Here is a 21074-nt window from a genome sequence, read left to right on the forward strand (position 1 = left end):
CGTGAGCCATGGCCGCTGAGCCTGCGCGTCCGGAGCCTGTGCTCCGCAACGGGAGAGACCACAACAGAGGAAGGCCCGCATGCCACAAAAAAAAAAAAAAAAAAAAAAATTATTATTGATGTTTTCATTTCAAAATCATTTATAAAAAATTTGGGCAGTTTTTAATAATCAGGGCACTGAGGCATTAGGTTAAAAAGTGATGTTAATATGCTCTTTCTCTGTGAATCCTTACCTACAGGCTCCCCAATTAAAGTTTTTACCGCTTAGGACATTCCTTTTAACTTTCCCCTGTTATTATAAGTAACAGGGTATTTACAGTCTGTCCTCTGCTTCATAAAAATTTACTTGAGAGGACTTGTATTTTCCAATTTCTTATCCATCTCTCATCCACTCAGCATGGAGATGAATTAAATCACTTTAGACTAACGTGCCCTACTTTTTGCAAGGTGGCTTCTGAGTGACCATCAGTTGGCCAATATAAGCCGTGAGATAAAACAAATAATACGGTGTACACTGTCAGGAACACTCACTTTTCATCCTGGCACTGACTGAACAAATTACTTTGGGCCTCTATGTCTCTGTTCTAAAGAGAATTGGATGAGTTATGGTATAAAAATTCCTTTAAATCCAAATTTTAAATGATTCTACTATGTAATCCAAATCCAAAGTACCTCCATAAGCACCGCTGATGTGAAACTAAGTAACCACCCAATTCAAGAACAACATGACACACATGACACCCACCTAGTGACACATATGACACCCAGGGACAAAGGGAACCGCCATTATTAAGAACTCTAGGAAGGACTATCACATGTGTCTAATTCTAGTCTACATGCTTAAAATTCACTTGTCATCTGGGCACTGAGATATCCCTCTACGCACAGCGCTAGTCTACTAACATTTCATCAAATTCCACAACGAAAATATTTTAAAAATGTTAAAAAAAAAAAAAGAGACTAATATGCAATAAAGAAAAATTTCTAGACATATAGTAAAAGCCAAGTCAATTTTATGAAATGCTCATTACTATTTCAACGATCGTAATCGGTTTTTATTTATTTTTTTACTGTTTTTGAAAACAATACTAATATATTTATTTTATTTATTTATTTATTTATTTATTTTGCGGTACGCGGGCCTCTCACTGTTGTGGCCTTTCCCGTTGCGGAGCACAGGTTCCGGATGCGCAGGCTCAGGAGCCATGGCTCACGGGCCCAGCCGCTCCGCGGCACGTGGGATCTTCCCCGACCGGGGCACGAGCCCGTGTCCCCTGCATCGGCGCGCGGACTCTCAACCACTGCGCCACCAGGGAAGCCCAATATATTTATTTTATTATTAAAATATCCTACTCTTACCCATTATACATATATTTATTCAGGTCAACATAAACAAACACAATCTTTGAAATATGTTTTTACAATTATCTGTAAGGAATTTATATTATTGTTCTCTAAGGCGTGAAGTTGTATCACTGAAAATTGTGATTGAAATTTTTGGCAATTATGTAATTCCAACCAAAATACTCTTTTGATTCATATATACACAGCAGGCTTCAACTCTGATCTTCCTCTTGAGCTTCAGATCCATACATTTTGTCTGCTAGAAATCACCTATTTTAAAGGACTTGCTTTGTCAAAATCAGTCCAAAACTGAAAATTTCCCCTCATCCTCCCAGTTGTTCTATCTCCCCATCTTGATTAGTGATGGCCTCATTCCTCTCCTCACTCAGCTACAAACTTTGGAGTCTTTCTCAACAACTCTTTTTCCCTTACTGCATACATTTTCAATTGATCATCAACTCCAGTGAATTCTACTTCCGAGATAGTTACACAGAAAGGTACACAGATGCCAGACAGATAGACAGATATAGATAGATAGATAGATAGATAGATAGATAGATAGATAGATAGATGATAGATATAGATAGATAGATACATAGGTAGATAAATAATTTTAGAAAAGATATCTTGACTGGTTGGAGTGAGAAGATCTTAGAAGCAAAGATACTACAGGCGTACCTTGTTTTATTGTACTTTGCTTTATGCTTGGCAGATATTACATTTTTTTACAAATTTATGATCTGGGGCAACCCTGGATGGAGCAATCTATCAGCATCATTTTTCCAACAGCATTTCCTCACTTCATGTCTCTGTGTCACATTTTGGTAATTCTCACACTATTTCAAATATTTTCATTGTTATTGTATTTGTTACAGTGATCTTTAATCAGTGATCTTCGATGTTACTATCGCAATTGTTTGGGATGACACAAACTGTACCCATGTAAGACAGCAAACAATTGATAAATGTTGTGTGTGCTCTGACTGACCCACTGACCAGCAGGTCCCTGCCTCTCTCCCTTTCCTTGGGCCTCCCTATTTCCTGAGATACAACAATACTAAAATTAGGACAATTAAAAACCCTACAATGGCCTCTGAGTGTTCAAGTGAAAGGAAGAGTCACATGTCTCTCACTTTAAATCAAAAGCTGGAAATGATTAGCTTACTGAGGAGGCAGCTGCACACCGAGACAGGCTGAAAGCAAGGCCTCTTGCACCAAACAGATTGTGAATGCAGAGGAGAAGTTCTTGAAGGACATTAAAAGTCTACTCCAGTGAACACACAAATGATAAGAAAGTGAAACAGCCTTATTGCTGAAATGGAGAAAGTTTGAGTGGTCTGGAAAGAAGATCAAACCAGCCACAACATTCCCATAAGGCAAAGCCTAATCCAGAGCAAGGTCCCATCTCTCTTCAATTCTATGAAGGCTGAAAGAGGGCAGGAAGCTGCAGAAGAAAAGTTTGAAGGTAGGAGAGGTTGTTGGTTCATGAGGTTGAAGGAAAGACGCCATCACCATGACAAAAAAGTACAAGGTGAAGCAGCAAGTGCTGATACAGAAGGTGCAACAAGTTATCCAAAAGATGTAGCTAAAATAATTAATGAAGTGGCTACACTAAACAACAGATTTTCAATATAGACAAAACAGCCTTCTATTGGAAGAAGATGCCACTAAGACGTTCATAGCTAGAGAGGAGAAGTCAATGCCTGGCTTCAAAGCTTCTAAGAACAGTCTGACTCTCTTCTAAGGGGCTACTGCAGCTGGTGACTTTAAGGTGAAGGCAATACTCATTTACCATTCTGAAAATCCTAGGGCCTTTCAGAATTATGCTAAATCTCGTCTGCCTACACTCCCTAAATGAAACAACAAAGTCTGGATGATAGCACATCTGTTTACAACATGGTTTACTGAGTATTTTAAACCCACTGTTGAGACCTACTGCTCAGAAAAAAAAGATTCCTTTCAAAATATTACTGCTCCTTGACAATGAAATTGGTCACCCACGAGCTCTGATGGAAATGTACTATGAGATTAATATTGTTTTCATGCCTGCTAATACAACATCCATTCTACAGCCCATGGGTCAAGAAATAATTTCGACTTTCAAGTCTTATTGTTTAAGAAATACATTTTGTAAGATTATAGCTGCCATAGTGATTCCTCTGACGGATCTGGGCAAAGTCAACTGAAAACCTTCTGGAAAGGATTCACCTCTCTAGATGTCACTAAGTACATCTGTGATTAATGGGAAGAGGTCAAAATAGCAACATCAACCAGAGTGTGGAAGAAACTGACTCCAACCCTCCTGGATGACTTTGAGGGGTTCAAGACCTCAGTGGAGGAAGTAATTGCAGATGTGGTGGAGATAGCAAGAGAACTGGAATCAGAAGTAGAACCTGAATATATGACTGAATTGTTGCAATCTCATGATAAAACTTTTAATGGGTGAGAAGTGGTTTCTTATGGATGAGCAAATAACCTGGTTTCTTGAGATGGAATCTCCTCCTGGTGAAGATTCTGTGAAGACTGTTGAAATGACAACAAAGGATTTATAGGATATTATATAAATACAATCGACACAGAAGCAGCAGTGTTTGAGAGGATTGGCTCCAATTTTGAAAGAAACTCTATTGTGAGCAAAATGCTATCAAACTGCATTGCACCCTAGAGAGAAGTCGTTCATGAAAGGATGAGTCAGTTGATATGCAGACTTCACTGCTGTCTTATTTTAAGAAATAGCCACAGCCTCCCCCAGGTTCTCTTCTACAACTGCCACCTGGTTTGGTCAGCAGCCATCAATTGGGGGCAAGACTCTCTACCAGCAAAAGGGCTACTTTAAGACTCGCCGAAGGCACGGATGATGGTTAGCACTTTTTAGCAATAAAGTACTTTTAAATTAAGGTATGTACGTTGTTTTTAGACATAATGCTACTGTACACTTAATAGGCTACCGCATAATATAAACGTAACTTTTATACTCACTGAGAACCAAACAATTCATATGACTTGCTTTACTTGCTTTACTTTGCTTTATCGTGCCTCCCTGGAACTGAAGCTACACTATCTCCAATGTATGCCTGTAGTTAGGAAGCTGTCAGAGTAATCCAGAAAGTAATGATGACATTTCCACTGAAAACAGAAAAAATTAAGATGGGAATGAATACACAAAGACACACACACATACTGGAGTAGATCGATCTATCTATCATCTATCTATCTATCTATCTATCTATCTATCTATCTATCTATCTATCATCCATCATCTATCTGTCTATACCTTTGGTGAATTTCCTTTGCCCAGTCAGATTAAATGCATTCTCTTACACAAGAGGTACTTGAAAGTTTGCTAAGCTGTCTGTCCCCTCTGAGTTTACCGCACAACCCCAGGCAGTCATTCTGGTTCACTCATACCTCTCTATATACCATGAGTTCTCTAACTTACGGCTTTTCCTTGAGTTCATTATTCTTCCTGAAATCCTTGAACATCCACATATGAATGAAAAGAACCTCAGATAGCACCCTCTGTCCCCAAAATAGCATTAAACTACAGGCACTTCTCAGAGTATTAGAAAGTCATCACTGAACAGAGCCAATGTATCATTTTCATCCACTGGAGCCCAAAAGCTGGAATACTGTTTTGATCATCTTTCTGCCTGCCGTCCCTGCCATAGAGTAAGCTCTTGATATGTATCTGTTGAATAAATAATTGGGACAAAATTACATTTTCGTTATAATTATTAATAGCTGGTTTAGATTTTATTTTGCACATACAGATCTGATCTAAGTGTGGCAATAAAAAGGCAAATGTTTTGAGACAAAAAGGAATTCTGAGATACAGTCTATAGAACATGTATAGTTTACGTTATGACATATTTTAAATAGTCTCATCTCTGAGGTGATTGACAGGTCAATTACTGAACAGAAAAGACGAGGATTCATGCTCTTCCAAGAGGCAGATGAGGCAATTACCTTGGTAACTCAACTCAAGCCTCCCAGCTTTCTGAATCTATAGACCTGAATGTTTAAATATACTGGTGCTCTGTCTTATGTTGGCAAAACGGCTTATTTTTCTTCTTATGCTGTACTCTCAAATATTCTTTAATAATTATGTAATAATAAAACCTGCCAATATATGGTGCCTGCTCTGTGTTCCCCTGTGTTGGGGGCTTATGCACACCCCCTCTTACCCCTCCCACGTAGGTGATGCTCCCACTATCTTACTAATGAGGACCAGAATCTGAAAATATAATACTTTAATTATGAGAAAAAAATGTTAATGGAGAAAAACTGTCTTTTAAGAGAGCAGCTGAATATTAAACCTAATTTTGAATTTTAGTTAGTTAAAATATGAGGAAATTACTTCTGTAATCTGGCAAACCTAACAGAAACAACGCCACTGAGGTTCCTGGGCGCCCAGGATTCCGGCTGGAGGCCGTCTTCGGCGCTTTCGATGCCAGAGAGCAGGCTACGAACCAGCAGAATGCACAGCAGGACTCGTCTGGAATCGCTGCACTGGGGGATCGCACACAGACGCGCCAGGCCCTCGAGGGGCAAATGATTCGTGCTCTTTATCACGAGCCCCTCATACCCTCGCTGACGTCAAATTCAGCGACAACTCGTCTCCTCTGATACAGATGACACAGAGCCAGAAAGAGGAGAAACAGTTCACATGAGTTACTTCTCGTTTTTCAAAAGCAACCTGGGAAAACAGCAGCTCAGCTACATGACATCCTCCTCCCTCTCTCTCTGTCTCCTCTTCAATCTCCCCTTCAAAGATTTAGAAAAGATGATACTCCCAGAGGCCTCAGAAATGACAATAACCTATGTTTAATCCTCCACGTTTCATATTCTGGGTATAAAATTTTAAATGTATATGTTACTACATTAATAGCAATATATGATAGCTATCATTTGCATAGCATGTGTACTTGATGAAACAACTCTGCATATGCAACTTAATTTAATTTAAAACTAGTCTACTGTACCACAGCGGGATATTATAAATGTCTGTGATAGGATATACGTATTTTCAGTGTTCTGGTGACAAATGCTGTATCTATCTCTGTATCTATGCATCTTCTTCTACATATCCATGTATCTATATATTTATCTATCTCCATTTATCCATACACATACACATACACATACCTGAGCACACACGGACACATGTAATTGGTTTCTCTCTGTCTTCAGCTCCTTGGGTTATTCACATCTCTGTGTGGCCCTTCTGGACTCTGGTCCCTGGGGAAGGAAGTGTAAATGAGGTGGGCTGGAGAGGCCTGGCCTTGGCTGACATCGGCAGAAGACCCCCTTCTGTGTCACCTTCACTCTCCTCTGTCCTCTCCTTCTGTCTCCCCTTCCTTAGGAAACAGCCTTCCTAACAACACTCCAGCTTCTGTAGTTTCCCGCACACGGGCAACGCTCCAAGGCCATCTCTTACTCCCTGTCTGTCTTCCATCTTTCAATGACGTCTTCTTCTCCATGGCTTCAACTGCCTCTATGGGCTGACGCTCTACTCCCTCACTGAACCCAATAACAGAGGGTGAAAAAAAATTCCCACCTTTAGCTACTTGCATTCAGATGTCTTAAAGGCTCAATTTGATAGCAGTTTCTATTTTTAAGGAGATTATAATGCAAATATGTGTATATAAAGTCAATGACTTTAAGACATAATGAGCATAAACATTATATTCAAAATTTCAAAGTGAACGAGGGAATAAATGGAATATGATTATTGGATCATATGCCCTCCAGAGAAGAAGAGCCCAGAAAAATGGAAATGAAAGCCAAAACTTTCATAACAAGCCTCACCAAAAAAACCCCATGAGAGTGCAGGTGTGTAGATTTCACTGGCAGATTTCAATTAGCGCAGCTCTTTTTAAAATTAGTACCTGTCTCCACTGAGGACTGGTATGCCAAATCAAGCACGCAGGTATTTTCAGAAACAAAGACTAATTGATCTGGTGATTCCAAAATTGTATCCCATTTTTAATTTTTTGTTTTGGAAATAGGCTTTGTTTACAATCAAAAGAACGGTTGAATAGCATATTCAGATGTATATAGTTTGACATAAATACAACTTCCAAAGTCAGGGACGTTTCAAAAAATAAATATCTAAAGCTCTCCAGTTATAGGAAACACATATAAAACACACATATAAAATATAGATACACGAAATTCTGAAAAAAATAATGTAAAATGTAAATACGATGTGGTCAGGACACTCAAGAACTCATAAGAACTATACTGATACTGAGCAAATCATATATCCTTTTACTGTTCAGTCATCACATCTAGAATATGAAGAGCTGGACTAAATCGTTTCTGAGCTCATTTCAAGCTTCATCACTGTACCATAGTGCACCATCTTATCAGTCTTCTTTGTGAGTGATCATTCTATACCACTGATGCTGAAACATTAGCCTGTCATGAACTTTACTGCCATTCAATCCATCTAGTTCCTGCCCTGATCTTTGGGATGCTTTATGGCCTGCACCTACCTCATTAGTGTCACATTACCACCTTCCTAAACCTCTTTTCTCATTTCTTTCCTCCTTAATAAGACTTTGAATAATAGTATAAACAAAGCCAGACTATTTTAAGTCTAACTTACATTTGCCCAATGTTTTATTTATTTTTATATACATATGTTACATAATATATGTATATAAAAATAAAATTGGTCTCATATTATTGTTCTAGATGGTATAAAGCTCAGAGAGTTATATGGATTTTAACATTTTTTAAATAAATCAAGACATACTAAGTACCAGCTCTTCAGTGCTTCATGTAGAATTACAGAACTAACTCCAAGCAGGAGACATTAACTGGTTAATCAACAGGCATTCACTATCCATACAAGGTATATTTAGTGAGTAACCTCTGAGAAGGGAGGTAAGGATGGCAGGGGGCAGTAACTAGAATGCTAATTTACTTTCCCTCCTCTTACACATATTTATATTCTACTTGGAAAAATGTCATTAATAAATGTGAACAAATCAGAGGACAAATTTGTTTTGAAAACATGTGGTGTTGCAAAAGAAGTCTGGAAAAAAGAGAAAACTCTAGCTTTTGGAGCTATATAAAAGACTTATTTTTGGAGGTGGGACTTCAGCTAAATTGTGAAAGATTTAGATAAGCAAAGAGGAGGAGAAAGAACACAGAGGCGAGAAAATGATATGAAAAGAGACTCAGAGGCAGTTCTTCCTTCCTTCTCCCTCCCTCCCTCCTCCTTTCCTTCTTTCCTTCCTTCCTTTCTTCCTTCCTTCCTTCATTTCTTCCCTTACTTATTTCTTTCCCAGGGAGAGAAACATGGTAGAAGGCAGGGGCAGAATCAAAGAGAAGAATGTTGAGAGAATCAAAAAGTCACTGATTCTCATCAAGGCAGAAGAGAAGGAGACCAAAGGGAGGATGTTCAGTGTCTTGCTATGTCTGTATCAAATGCTACAGTAGCATTGTGGGGAAAGAGGTTAACAATGGACTTGAGACAGAGCAAAAGAGTTACAGCTAACTCTAAAGAGAAGTGTTTCAGGGGAGTACTGGGAAGAAGCCTTAGAAGGAATATACAATTATGGTTGTACCAAGAAAAGAGTAATTGGTATATCTGTAAAGTAACTTGTGTTGTCTACCTCATATTTATCCAAATTATGATGACTGGTACATACAAGCAATAATTAAAATGTTTTGACCAAATTTGAGTATATGAACATCTTAACAACCAGAGCTGCTTCTGTAAACTGTGGAACCCTAGTTGACTTCCACACACCTGCAAACGCTAATTCCTTCATGTCGTGATGATGGCCATCTGAGGCTAAAGCACGTTTCTAATGAGTACTTTGTCTTCAGTCCGCTACACTTACTGACCCCTATTCTCGGAAAATTCACCTAGCCTTTCTAAATGTCAGTCCTCCATCTGTAAGTTAATAATAGTAATGAACTAGTAAGTTTATTTGAAGAATTGAATATAATAATGTTTGGAGAACACAACCCCATGGATAGCCCCTGACTGTTGTTTAATGTTAGTTTTAAATATTAGTAGCAGCCCCAATCAAAATAAAACCTATTAGTTACACAGGTAAATGATTGGCTTGGATAGGAAACAAAAGCCTATTCACAACTTTGCAGTACCATTTGATCTCCCACTCTAGCTTACTCAGTTATTAAACCTGCAAACTTGAATCAGATTCAGAGATGTTTAGGAAGAAAATACACATAAATGAGATGTAAATGAAAGCATTTTTTTGAAGGTATGGAAGGGAAGATAAGTAGGGGACTCTACCAGTTCAAAGAATGAGTACCCAGATTGGTGCAGTTTGAACCTGTACCAATGGAAGCATAATGCCAAAGGTCAGTTGAGCTCGTCTTACATGGTTGAGATGCACAAACTATCACTACCTCAAACAGTTGAATTACTGAATCCATTAACCAGCATAACTTGATCCAAAAATCAAAGCTGCCAAACAAGAAATAAACTGGAATAAAATATGGAGGAGTTTGCTCATGCATCCATCCATTGAAAGCTTTTAAACAAACACATAATTGTTTAGAATTGTATGGTGCCAATTCTAGAACTTGCAAGATGAATCAAACATTTCTTCATTGCATGTTATTTAAAAGACTGATTTGTGGTTGCTCAAAATGGAGACAGATCAAGAAGACTCTATATTTAACAATTTATGTTCAGGAAAACATGCTAAAGGAGAAGCCTTTTATTTCTGACTGACAGAATGAAATGCCTTCATTACTTAGTGATATCTTTTTATCATGCATCATTTTATTTTGCTTTTTGATTATTTTTAAAGTAATGGTGGCTTCTTTTTTATTATTATTCTTACACAATTTTATGTAGTAAGAAGAAATATGTTTTACAGTGTGAAATTATAGTAGTCTTCAAATCAGCCTTAATTTTATAGTTAACTTAATTAGTAGCCTCTATATGTCTTTTGTTCATTATACCAAAGTTATTTTTTATTTTTAAAATATTTCCCAGTATTCATGAATCTCACTTTCCCTCCTACTCATAATAAATACACAATGTATGCGGTGAGCCCGGTCCACCGATTTGATGGTGTTGTATTCTAATGAGGATTCTCTGTCTCTCATTCATTCATCACGTATTCATTGAAGGCTTTGCTGCGTAGAAGTTGCTGTTCGCAGTGCTGGGTGGTAGCAGTGAATGAGGCAGAAGAGGCCCCGCTTTAATGAGCCTTGCAACGTGCGACAGGACACAGGAAGAAGAGGATGCTAGGTAAAGACAAAGTGGAAGCATCACTGAGTAAGACCATTTCAGGAAGTGACACAAACTTTAAGGAAGAGAAAGGAAAAGAGAGTAATGGAATAGGGGCAGCTGAGGGAGCTTCTATGGCCTAGTCTGGGGAGACCTCTCTGAACAGCTAGAACCTGAGTGAGTCAGAAGCAGCCATCTGAAGATTTTGGAGAGCGCTCTCTGGGCAGGGAGACTGGGCAAGGGCCCTGGGGCAGGATAGAGACCAACTTGATAGCAGCACTACAGAAGGCTGGGGAGGCTGCAGCAGAGTGAGCTACAGGCAAAGGATGGGCGATGAAATCACAGATACACGAGGGGCCAGGCCCCCAGGGATGGAAGAATGAAGGGCACTCACACGGCTGGCATCTGGCTGCCATATACACACATAACGTAAAATGCTTCTCATTAACAGGAGCCCAATAAACAGTTGCTGATTGATTGTTGTTGGAACAGCTGATTGATTACGGTGCATTCCCAGTAAAAGCAAATTGTTCTCCTGGGAGAAGTAATGAAAAAGATAACTGTCCCCATGGAAGAGATAATTTACCTAATATACGCTATTTATTTTGCTGGAGGCCGAATGGATTACTTCTCATCCATCCCACAGCCAGCCTGCCTTGCAAGGCAAAGTCCAATGCCCTCTCCCTCTGTTCTTCTGACCACCTTGAATTGGAACCCAAGACCTTGTGTGATCTGACCCTTGCCTACCTGTCAAACGTACCTCTCAACAAGGGCACCTTCCTTTCTCTCCCAGTGGTGCAGACAAGTCAATTTTACAGTTCTGCAGACACACCATGTCATCTCCTAGTATTTACTCTGAGTGCCCTTATCCTCCACCTCCAACTCATGCTGTTAAAGCATCAGCTTAGGTGATATTTTATCTAAGAAACTTCCCTAACTACTCAGCCTGTACTACTAATCTCCCCTCCCTACCCCTCTCCGCCATGTCCTCATTGTAGCCTGTGCATATTTTTACATCATGGTTTGTTTAGAACGTAGGCTCTCCTCATCAGATCACAGGCTTCCTCAGGATGCAGATTTTAAGCATATAAATCTTTGCATCCCTAGGACCTAGGAACAAATCTCAACATAGAGGAGGTATTCAATAAACAGTTAATGTAAATAAACGTCCTTGACTTGGATCAAAGGTATCTACTCTTTGACACCATGCTTCATACCCCAAGTGGAAATGAACCTGCTCCGCTCCGGGTCTTCATTGTGCTTTCGTTTTTATACCTATAGCAACCTATAAAGATTATTATGAGTGGACTCTGTTCTACTTATGTTGATATTCCCAGTACCTGAGAAAAGTAGTTGGTACGTAATAAATGTCTGTTGAATATATAAATATTTGAGAAGTATCATTCAATTTATATTATATTATGGTGGTTTTGAACCAATCTTTATAATCAAACATCATCCAAGCAAATGCATGATAAGATAATGGAAAATCTCATATTCAAAAGGATTATAATCATTTAATGCTTTAAATATTTATAATTTACCTTGCCTTCTTGTTATTATGGTATGGCTCTGGTGAGTGAAAAGGAAATCATTTAAAATTATAATTAGAAGATGCCTCTGCCAAAGAAGAAAACAAGTTTACACAGTGTTGAAGGTTATAAACAAATTCTACATCTCTGCCACTAAGACCCATGGCATTAGTCAGAGGAACAAAATAAAAATTGTAACCTGCCCTAGATGACACAGCCTACAGCTAAACTGGTGAGAACGTGGCTTGTTTATGCAGCAGTGCAAACATTTTTTAGTATTTAAAAAGTCAAGGCAAGGAATTTTAAAATATAATTTAAAATGAAACATTCCCAGCTGTATCAGCTTACTTGGTTTTATTTCATTTTAATATAATATTCTTATGATAAAGTAAGAAACCATTCAAACTATTTTAGTCATTTTTCCTGGCAACATTCACATAACCTTTAATTAATTTCACAACAGTTTTACATTATAAGATTTGAGACTAATAAATATGAAACTGAAATAATAATCTATAGGTCAAGTGTTGTTCAGAGTTGGGTTTGATTGTTCATGGAAATATTTATCAGCAAGAAAACAGTATATGTGAAATTATTCCTTTAAGATTTTTTTCCCCTGAAGACTTCATTTGCATGAATATTTTTCTAAGAATAATGCTTCAGTGAAAGAAATACATTTGACATGTGTGTTAGCCGTTCTGTGAGGCCTAAGAGCAATAATGATGCGTGAACCCTAAAAATGCAAAGGAATTAACAATGTAGATTGTGCTGCTTCTAGACCTTGAGACCAGTATGAGACGCTGTGATAATATGTGAAATATTAAAAGTTAGAAAACCTGTCTTTAAAGAGTCAGCATTCTGGTTGAAGAAAACAAATACAGAGTTGGAGATAAAAATAACAGTGAAAGCAATAATAGTAATAATAGCTAAAAACTATTGATTACTTCCCACCATATGCAAAAGACTATTCCAAGACCTTGACTTGAAATCATTTAATCCTGTCAATACACATCAGAGGTGGACACTTATTATTCCCATTCCACAGACACAGAAACGAAGCCCAGGCTCACACAACAGAAAGTGGCAGAGCTATAATTTGAATGTGGACAACTAGGCTATAAGTCCTGAGTTCCTGTCCATTATAGCAGCACTTAGAAAATGATGCACAAAGAAACTGTACTGGAAGCTCCTCGAAGGTAGGGGCCATGAAAATATAGCCTTTTTGCCTCTGCAAATTATATATCACTGTGCGAAGAACATAGTAAGTACATAGTTGTTTAAAGATTCGTTCATGGAACCAAGCCTCATGGAGCACAGTTTAAATTTTCCAGGTATCTCCAGCTATTGGGTCTATGCAATTCCCCTCCTAGTATAAGAAGGAAGAGGACCGAATGTGTTGAAATACAGGTTTTATAAACTCCTCCCTTGCTCTTCATGTAACTTTTACCTACATTTCTATGTTCTTTGGTGAGGCTCCAACAAAAGCTGAGAATCATCCACTACAGCTGCAGGATAAAAATGGCCAGGTAACATCAGGAAAGACGCGGGTGCCCCTCTTCTTAGCATCCTTCCTTCAACATTCACTTCCCTATTTTTTCAGCAAAGATGCTATTTTGGCAGTATATTTCTACAAAGAACGTGTGAACATATGTATTCAAGTATAATTTAATAATCAGTGGGACTTTCAAACCCTGTTCCTTAGATTGATCAGTTATTATCTTAGCCAAGCATCATTTGATAGCAGGTAGATAACCCCCAAAGGGGAGTTCCTTTCAAAGATGCAGAAACAGTCCATGGAGGCTAAAGGCAGTAAGCGTAGCTGGATCTCAAAAAGAGAGGAATGAAAACCCAGGGTCTTGAGATCTCCTCAATTCTTGTTTGTTTGGTTTCATTCTTCAGTCTCTCTGCAGAAAGATGCTTCTATAGCTCAAGTGTCAGAAAGTAGCCAGCCACCCAGATACACCTCACTGTCCATTCTGCATTAGGCAGTAACCACAGTCCTGGCTTTAAAAGTTCGTGGATGACAGGACTTTATCAGCGATCATATCCCGGATTTTGCCTGGGGGCCGACCCACCAGGGCTAAGGGGGAGGGTCACCCTAGGAGACAATTATCTCCTCACGCCACACCAATCCAATCCCAATATCTCGGGAGTAGGATTCAGAATCACCTTTCTAGCTTCTTGAGTGATTCCAACGTGCAGCCAGGTGTGACAAACACAGGCTGAGGCCAAGTGAGGTACTCAGAACAGAGGAATCAACATTGCCTGGTAGCTTCTTAGAAATGCAGAATGCCCCAGAACTACTGGATCAGAATCTTAACAAAATCCCCAGGTGATTTTTATGCACAGGGAAAGCTGAGAAGCACTGCAGTAAACACATATCAGAGCTGGTGGGGAGTGACTGTCATAACTCGAGTTATATTTTCACCAAAACTAAAGGTTGGTTTCACTTATTTATTTCTCTATGATGCAGTTAACTGAACTAAAACATTGGCTATGTCAGTACAATTAAAAAAAAAGTCTGCACTGAAGTCAGCATTTATGCATCTATCCCACACAGATTTATTAAGTCAATACCATGTGTCTGACACTGTACCAGACATTGAAATTTTCAGTTTCCAATAAATAAACAAAAAGACTTTATATGCTCAGGATATAACATAGTGATCATTATGAACACTGCATATTGCTGAACTGAAATTCATCTATCTTGTTCCTTCATAACAATCTATTCCTAATATTTACCTGTGAATATCGAAATACATCTCCTGAAAATATGAATGTGGTCTGTTCTAGGTGAATTCTTATGTCCTTCAGTATTTCTGAGATGTGTAGAGTTTCTGTGAAAGGACAAACCAGAACATCAAGGAGGGATGTGTGGATAAACATCATAAAGACCAAAGTCAGAAGAAGTCTCTGCAAAGGGGAAACGAGGATACCTGAGTCAGCACCTAACATTGAACGCAGCCACGCCAACCCTGGCGTTTATCACTAAGGGGGGCCCTAGCTCACCATTCTCATTAGGTTTTACTTTAACTCAGAAGCCCCTTCACCTTGACTCAGGCATAGCAATTGTGTCCTGCTCTTGAAGTACAGGTGTTTCAGGAAAAGGAGCTGATGTAGAGACCTCGTGTTGGGGCTTCGGCCTCATCTTAACGGTGCGTGTATGAGAGTCACAGCGGCGGAAGCGGACTGCGCATGTCACAGCATAAGAGCGGGTGGCGGTATCCCAGCACACTGCTGGCTCAGGAGCACGGTTATGGCTGGGGCAGCTAACTGAACGGTATTAGAGAGGAAGACTTCCTAGACAAAGTATTAGCGTAACTAAAAAAGAAAGAGGGTTAGCAAGCCAGCCGGTTGTGGTTTAATAAACTATTCCCATCAAAAACGCCCTATGGAGATCACCTCTGTGCTTTGTGACCATGAGAGGGGAGGGAGGGAGACGCAAGAGGGAAGAGATATGGGAACATATGTATATGTATAACTGATTCACTTTGTTGTAAAGGAGAAACTAACACACTATTGTAAAACAGTTATACTCCAATAAAGATGTTAAAAAAAAAAAACGCCCTATGATACAGCTATCATGCTTATGCTTTGAAAGAATTTGTAAGTTACAGGAAAGACTTCCAACAGAAGGAGATAAGAAAAAGTCAGGATATAGAAATTCTCATATATGATTTCTGTGGGGCTGGAGAAAATGGAAGGAAGTGAGGACAATTTAAAATATGGTGATTATAGTTAATAATAATGCATGCTTGAAATGTGTTAAAGAGAGTAGATCTTAAGTGTTCTCACCATACACACAAAAAAGGTAACTCTGTGAGGTGATGTATACGTTAATATGCTTGATTGTGGTAATCATTTCACAATGTACACATGTATCAAACCATCACGTCGTATACCTTAAATGTATATACAATCGTTATGTGTCACTTATACCTCAGTAAAGCTGTGTGTTACCTACACATTTAGAACCGTTGCATTCCCCTGTGAAATAACTCTTCTATCAGCATAAAATGTTTTTCTTTATCTATACAATCTATATTGATATATGTTAGTCAAATTTAACCAGTTTTGTTGAGAGTTTTATTATATATTTTTTCCATATCTTTACTTTCAATCTCTCTGTATTTTTATCTTTAAGTTGTTTTTCTTTGAACGTTATACAGTTGCACATTTTATCCAATTTGGTATTACCTGTCAAGTGTAATATTTGACTACTTATGTATGTCTTACTGGATTTAATGGGCTTTATTGATATGTTTGGGTTTATGTCTACCATAAAACTATTGATAGCCTATTTGTCTTATCCATTTTATACTTATTCTTCTCTGTTCCATTGTCTTCTTTTGACAACAGAGAGTCTAGGTTGTTTTCTACAATTTCTCCTTTGCAGGCTCTGAACTCTAATTTCTCAGTCCGTAGCACCATGAAAAAGGTAGAGGGGAAAATAAAACTGTTTTACTTTTCAGCTGTTTTATGCTTTGGCTTCTTAGACTTTTGCCCTGTGGAGCTTCATTAGCAAATAACTCGAGAAACTGATACTGAATATTGGGCTCATTTCTCTGAACGTCTCTTCTGGGTTTTTGTTTCCTGGGTCTCACAGCAAAATTCGGCTCCAAGTTGGGTCTCCCAAGCTTCAAGAGGTTACAGAAAACACTAGTGCTTTCTTTGCCTCTCAGCAGCTGCTCTCAACCTATTCTCTGTCTCCAGCCCTGTATCAGCTCCCGTAGAGTGAAATGCAGCAAACCTGGCTCACGGTGTTGTCTTCCCTTCTCTCTTGGCAATGGCCCTTCAGGTTTTGGCTGCTTCAGCAGCTGTCCGATCCTCTCAAACATATTTTACACATTTTATCTGACTTTTCTAGTTGTTCTCAGTAGAAACATTGGTCAACTACATGCTGGTCCATCACAACTGGAAGAGTAGTTTTATTTTAAATGAAAAGCATTAACATTCCCTATCTCCTTCACACATACTCCCTGGGTAACTGCCAGCCACGTAGGAGAAAAACAAGTAACGAATAAAAGTGTAGTTAGGTAAGAACATCTTCAATTTCTAAAATAATAGCAGAAATATTTTCCGAATGATGTAGTTAAAATAAAATAGCATGAGACAGAATTGTGTCTTTTCCCCCATCGAAAAGCTATTCCCTTAAAATAAAGTATCTGAAGAGATCTTTACCTCCTCTATTGCTTTTCATCTTGTACTATATTCTCCACAGTTAAAGTGCCCAAAGATTTGTTGATCAGATGAGCTAGATTATTTCCTTATACTTAATTACTAAGTAAAATATTTTTCCTCTTTATGTGAATTCTTTGTCTATTAATGTAATGTGCATTTGATTTCCAATATAAATTAATCCTCCCCACCTCTCTCTCTCTCCATACATTATATATATAGCTATAACTTGAGTTTCCTCCTTTTAGCTTTATTTAACCATCACATAGTATAATATAAATCTTTTCACACTGACATTAAAGCTACATTTAAGCTCTTGTCAGTAAAATTCATGATGTCCATTCATGAATGTATTAGTTTGAATCTGAATGGCCTTAGTGGTTAAAAAATGTATAGAGAATTTTTATTCTTCTAAGACCAATGATATACGTCATCTCTAGCGATTTGGCAACGTCCATCAAAAATATAAATGCACTCAAATGTTGACCAAGCAATTCCACTCATAGGAATTCGCTGTGCAGATCTATTTGTTCATGTGGACAAAGACATATATACTGGAAAATAGTTATTGCAACTTATTAATAAATCAAAAGTTTGGAAATATTCTAAAGACCCATCACTAGGGACTGGTTAAATTACATTAAATGTATTCAGTGAATCACTGTGAATATTCAGGTAATTTGCTATGCGATAACAAGAACAATCTCTAAAACATATTGGTAAATGAAAATAAACAAAAAGAAAGCAATGAAAGGATTGTGATGCTCCCTGAAAAGTATACAAGAAACTGTGAACAAACCCCTGCCTCCCACCCAACTTGAGAGATTTACTTTTTTAATTATGTGTTCTTCAATACTATTTTTTCCCTTTTTTAACTATATGTTACCTTTTTACTAAAAGCATTCTACTTAATTAAAATAGAACACTTGTCTCTCTAGTTCATTTCTTCAAATTGCTGCAGAGAGCTCTATGGTAGTTTTTTAAGCTTACTAAACACCCCCCCCCCCCACTAATGGATATAGAGATTGTTTCTACAAAAGCAGAACTGCAAATTTAACACACCTCCATGAAAGCCTTAATAACACAAGTGAGATACTGTTTAAAACAAACTACCCTTTATTATAGCAGAAATATAGGCTTCAGGGTCAGAAAGCTCCACCAGCGATGACTTATCTGTCCTGAGCAACTTACTGCTACCTCTGAGTTAAATTTGCCAAAAGTGAGAAAAAACACAGAAAGGGATAACTTTAAATATAACCAAGGGATATTTATATTATGGGTGTGTAGCAAGTATTACATAATGCAAACAATGGCATTAAAGAGTCTCTAAATTTTAAGTCATGGAGCTTTACTGAATGTTTAAAAATGTTGTTTAAAAAGTCAGCTATTTAGAAATTAATTTTTAAAACAGCTTAGCAAAGTAAAAGAGCTACTGTAAATTTACTTGATGCTTATGGAATATAATAATTTTTCTAAATTTTGTGCATTGTACCAAAATATTAGTGATAAAAATGACTAGCATTGTTTGTTTTAATTAATAGACTACTTTTTAGAGTTTTAAGTTTACTGAAAAACTGAGAAGACTCTACAGACAGTCCCATTTGACACCCCCTACCCCCTACCAAAGTGTCCCCTTTTATTAACATATTGCTTTAGGATATTTGTTGCAACTGATAAACCAACATGGTATATTATAATTATCTAAAGTCTGAAGTTTACATTAGGTTTCACTCTTTGTACTTTTTATGGGCTTTTATAACGGCATGTATCCACTATTCTCCCTTGCAACCATGAAAACAAAACAAAACAAAAAACAACCCTCAGCAACCACTGATCTTTTTACTGTCTCCATAGTTTTGCCTTTTCCAGGATGTCATATAGTTGGACTCATACAGTATGTAGTATTTTCAGACTGGCTTCTTTCACTTAGCAATATTTATTTAATGTTCATCTATGTCTTTTTTGTGGTTTGATAGCTCATGTCTTTTTAGCACTAAATAATATTCCATTGTATGGATGTACCCAAGTTTGTTTACCCACTTACCTATTTTTGGACATCTTGGTTGCTTCCAAGTTTGGGCTATTATGAATAAGTCTGCTATAAACATTCATGTGCAGGTTTTTGTGTGGATATGTTTTCAACTCATTTGGGTAAATACCAGGGAGAGTGATTGCTGGATCATATGGTAAATGTATGTTTAGTTTTGTAAGCCTGCCAAACTGTCTTCCAAAGTAGCTGTACCATTTTGCATTTCCACTAGCAGTGAATGAAAGTTCTTGTTTTCCACATCCTTGCCAGCATTTGGTATTGTCAGTGCTTTGGATTATAGCCATTCTAGCAGGTATGTATCAGTATCTTGTTTTAATTTTCAATTCCCTAGTGACATATGATATTGAGCAACTTTTTGTGTGCTTATTTGCCCTCCAAATATCTTCTTTGCTGAGGAGTCTGTTCAGGTTTTTTGTCCATTTTTAAAATTGGGCTATTTGTTTTCTTAGAGTTCTTTATATATTTTGGATACAGGTTCCTTATCCCTTATGTGTTTTGTTAATATTTCTCCAAGTCTATGCCTTTTTTTTTTCCATTCTCTTAATAGCACTCTCTTAAAATGTTAAAAAATGATGATATCAGCTATACTATGAATTAACTTTGTTACTTTCCTATTTATCCTACTACATGTGGGAACTTTCAATTTTCATTGTTTACAAAGATATACAGATTCTCAAAATGAGACTATAATATCTTGAATCATGATATTAAATTATCAAGAGATATGAATATATAGAATTGTGCTCTGTTTACACCAAAAACATTCTTAAAGATTACTCTTTAGTTTTATATGTTATACGGTAAAATTTACAAAAATAGGTTTTTTAATGTATTGATGATGCAGTTATTGTGTTTTTTCCTGTTATCTTTTTGTTAAAAGTGATTAAATCAGATGTTTCCTTTGCCAAGCATTTACATTTAAGTCCTGGATTATAGAGTTAATTGTTTCATATGAATTACTTTTCCCACGAGGCATACTGACTGAACAATGTATATATTTACCTTTATCCAACCCTGTTTAAGTGCAAATAAAACTTTTAACATAAGAAGTTGATTAGTCACAGAAAAAAATATCCTGGAGAATTATTTTTAAAAGTCATGCTTTTTAAACCGTTAAAAGGAAAGCTATGATGTAACTGCAATAGCACAGGAGATTCAACTTTCTATAAAACAGACTATCTTTTAGGAAACTTTGTATTTTGTGATGTGCTGGGCCTGGAGTCCAGATGATCCTAAGCACAGGATATAGGCACAGGTCAGGCTCAAGCTCTTAAAAGTCAGCTTGTCATTTAAAAATATAATTCTATGTAGGCTATTGCTGATACTTGTGAGTTACTTTGGCCTATAAATTATAGAACTTAAAGGAAAAGAACTAGTAATTGAAAGGCATCCTTGATATCGTACTCTAAATTTTAAAGGTTAAATTCGCTCTGCTGATCGCTCCATTCTTAAAATATTTGAACGCCGCCTGTTAGGTCTAGAATTGTACGAGTTTGTGCCACTTGGGGGCATATCCTGCACAGTTATTAATAATATACTCTTGATTTATCTGATAAGATGAAGCAGACACAGATGGCTCCCAAGTTAATAATAGCAAGAAGGTCACTTTAGTTTCAAAGAAGTCAGCAAAGTCTCCCATCCTAAAGGGCCAACTGTGTGGCAGGGAGAACTGGCCCCGGGGGGAGTGCAATGAGGCTGCGCCACCTAGTGGTCGTAATTTAGCTTCCAACAAATCAGCTAATTCC

At 37.6% G+C, this 21074-nt stretch overlaps 1 protein-coding gene and 2 long non-coding RNA genes across 5 annotated transcripts in view; 2 read left to right on the forward strand and 1 right to left on the reverse strand.

The window, feature by feature from the left end:
* The window catches only part of NALF1 (NALCN channel auxiliary factor 1), a 591782-nt gene that overhangs the window by 367102 nt on the left and 203606 nt on the right, over nt 1-21074 (reverse strand). The window lies entirely within an intron of this gene.
* The window catches only part of LOC129392664 (uncharacterized), a 57002-nt gene that overhangs the window by 12279 nt on the left and 23649 nt on the right, over nt 1-21074 (forward strand). The window lies entirely within an intron of this gene.
* LOC129392665 (uncharacterized) lies at nt 12619-16572 on the forward strand. The gene is made up of 2 exons (XR_008618950.1): nt 12619-14537; nt 14895-16572. It is a non-coding gene; the product is annotated as an uncharacterized lncRNA (long non-coding RNA).

This window comes from Physeter macrocephalus, chromosome 13, assembly GCF_002837175.3.
Source record: "Physeter macrocephalus isolate SW-GA chromosome 13, ASM283717v5, whole genome shotgun sequence".
NCBI classification, from domain to species: domain Eukaryota; kingdom Metazoa; phylum Chordata; class Mammalia; order Artiodactyla; family Physeteridae; genus Physeter; species Physeter macrocephalus.